Below are 3,243 nucleotides of genomic sequence, written 5' to 3'. Positions count from 1 at the left end.
CATACTGCACTGAAACATGTAATGGTACAATCTGAATCATGATTTGTTAAATATTATACCCCACTTCCCCAGAATATATAGACTGGTTATAAAGTTAACAATGTGTAAGTACATAAGCATAATCATTTATGGGAAACCTCTTGTATAAATTGCTGTTGAGCAGTACACAAACTGCCACAAAGATTTATGCTTATAGGTAGAGATTCAAATATACCAATAAACAACATATCCTGAAAATATGGGCACATTTTAAAACATTAAGACAATTCTGTTAACTGCAATAGTCCATAGTATGAATAATAAGAATCTATTTTAAAAGCCAAAAAAATTAAAAAATAATCAGCATCGTGCATGATTGATGCAAAATAGTTCCCAGGGAAAATACCAGTCACTCGATTGCAAACTCCTTCATACCAGCCATCATCATTCTTCTTTATCATGTAAATGATTGCACCCTCCATAAATGACAGCTCATCATCCTTGTCTTTTGTATAATCATATATTGCAACAACATTTTCAATGTAATTCTTGGGGGCCCAAGCAGGATCCCCATCTGTGTATGGATCATTGTACTGAACTACTGCAGCTTCCTCATCTTCATAGTCCACTGGAGGAGGGGGCGGTGGAGGTAGAGTTTCATCAAATATGGGAATATCATCTGGTGGAGGAGGTGGTGGTGGATTTGGATTATTGGCAACTGGTCCAATAGTGGGTGGGGAAGGTGTAGGTACAGCAATGGGTATCCCAATACTACTGCTTCCACTGTTTTCTCAAGTTCCATTTCCTCCACTACTTCTACTGTGTGTCCTTGGTCTCTGATTTAAAGAATCTGTCCTGCCTGGATTGTGCTGACTCCCAAGCCTCACAGGACTGGTCATGTAATCGTTAGGGACTGTTGCGGGTTTAACAGGCTCAAGGGTTTTATAAGGAGTATTCCACCCCAGTGTTCCCCGGCCTGACATGGGAGGGCTTGGCGGTTTCTGAGTAGGAGGATTTGTTCTCGATAATGTGCCAGTTCTTGCAGCCTGGTTATTTCCATGCTTGACACCATGGCCCACTTCATCCAGAATTGTGTAGTCAATAGGTTTCTGAATGTAACTCACAGGGCACTCCATATTTGCAGGTGCTATTATTTTCCAAGTTCTTGATGTATTCTTGTTTGTTGTCAAAATACCAATTTCTCTTCGAGCCACTTTCTCTTCATGAATATCCACAGTCTGTGAGATATGATTGATGGAAGGCTCCATTCTCCGAAGCTGAGAAGCTTGGATATCCAGCAACTGGAGTACATTGTTGGCCAATGCATTTATTTGATAAGCAATACTAACTAGAGACTGGGTTGTATAAGCTTTGGTCTCTTCTAAAGCTTTTCTCTTGTCTGTAGCCTGGATGTAGTTGTTCTCGCAGTAGTCTGCCACCCTAGGTCAGGTTCTGGTAATTCTCTATCAGCACCTTCTTGTCCTGAGGGATCTCCTCCTCTAGTAACATCTGCAGCTCTGCCATTTTCCTCCCCTCCGCATCGCTTCCTCTCGCGTTAAAGAGACAGGGGCCGCAGGCTTTGCCCGGGCTCCATGCCTCACAGCCCAGATACTCTTGGTCTGCTTTTTGTTTTACCTAGCAAAATACTTAATTTTTCAAATGTATTTTTTTAACAAATGCTTTTGAAGGGCCAAAGGAATGGCACAGGCATTGGGGAGCAGCTAAAGGCAGAAAATATCACATGGAGAGGGAAAGAGACAGAAACAGAGACAGAGAAAGACAGAGACAGAGACAGGCAGAGACAGAGACAGACAGACAGACACACAGAAACACACACAGAAAATGAATAATGTGACTATAGATAAAGAAAGACAGTGGAGTGGGGAAGGTGGGTTCTGATCCTAGCAGCTTGGTCTTTTCAATGAACCTCCACTTTTGCTAAACAGTTCATTTCTATGAGAAGTGATTAATCTTTTCTGAGGATTTTACTTCATAATTCCCTTACCTCTCCATATGCTGCACATCTTAAGGTTCTATCGTCTCTTGTTACCCCTGCATTGAGGAACCTGCCTCCAGGATGTGAACCTCTTGATCACAGCATCTTATCAGTCATTAAGTATTTTCATATTGAAGGTTCTCTGATTTATCTTTTTTGGACTGGGATTTAGCTCAGGAGCTTACACTTGCACCCCTGTCTCTGACTTATCTTTTAACAGATTTCACTGATGTATCAAGTCTAGTATTTGATCCTTTATTATTAGGCATTTATGTTCACACCTTCAAATTGCTGGCTTTAACTAAGAACTAGGCAAAACCTACATTGAGAATTTTATAATTAACTTATGCCACAAATTGAATAAAAAAACAAATGAGAGATATTGGAACATTTAGACAAATTCAAGATCCTGATCTTGTCTTCAGTAGCATTCAAGTTTATCTTACACTTTTATAAAGGAGCCTCAGACATGTATATAACTAGTGCTTCCCTAATGGTAGAAACAAATCCCCTAAGCATTCCACAGGAAGCTCACTACTCTGAATCTCCAGGATACATTTGAACTGTGAAGGATTTAATGATCCACCATAGATGTGGGCAAGTTCATATTGCAATAAGTGGAAAGAGATTTGATCTGTACATTTTCACTCTATAGCTAATTGAACCTGAACATTAGTGTACAACTCTTAAATTGCAGTAGAGAGTGAAGAAGAATTTGGCCTTAGATATAAACCCATCTGAATGGGCATCTTTTTGCAAAATGCTCCTAAGTTTGCTTTGGAAAAATGTAAATAAAATTATAAGAAATCTATCTCAAACATTGGCTACTACAGCTTAACAACCTATTGCAGAACCTGTGGCTGTATAGAAAACTTTAATTCTCTTGAGAAGTTTGTTTTAGATAACATGTTTTTTCCCACTGTCTGTTGGGTGAATAGGGCAGAATGGGATGGAATCAAACACCTCCTGTTATAGTTGGATAAATGCATGTGGTGTGGTAGAAACTCTGCTGAAAGAAACCAACACCCCGGCTACTTTGTCAATAATGCCAGTCCTTCTTCTGTCTCATTTTGGGTGTATTTCCCTTTTCTTGGTTGATTTATGAATGCTCTGGATGAGTTGTCTCAGTTGCTTAGTTATTACCTTCACCCTAAACATTCTAATTGTCTGTTTTGTGTGCTGTGTCACCCTGGAGTGTTGCATGCTCATATACAGCCATCTGTTACATGTCAGGTGGTCTCACTATGCTTATGATAAAGATGAACATA

The 3,243-nt window shown here is 39.7% G+C and overlaps 1 pseudogene; it reads right to left on the bottom strand.

The window, feature by feature from the left end:
• Positions 1 to 257: 257 nt before the first annotated feature.
• On the bottom strand, positions 258 to 1,539 carry LOC147820602 (abl interactor 1 pseudogene; annotated as a pseudogene).
• Positions 1,540 to 3,243: the final 1,704 nt, after the last annotated feature.

Source organism: Heterocephalus glaber, unplaced genomic scaffold (assembly GCF_053883595.1).
Source record: "Heterocephalus glaber isolate CG9 unplaced genomic scaffold, H.glaber_assembly_v1.0 deba00001832, whole genome shotgun sequence".
NCBI classification, from domain to species: domain Eukaryota; kingdom Metazoa; phylum Chordata; class Mammalia; order Rodentia; family Bathyergidae; genus Heterocephalus; species Heterocephalus glaber.
This window is presented reverse-complemented; position numbering and strand designations above follow the sequence as displayed.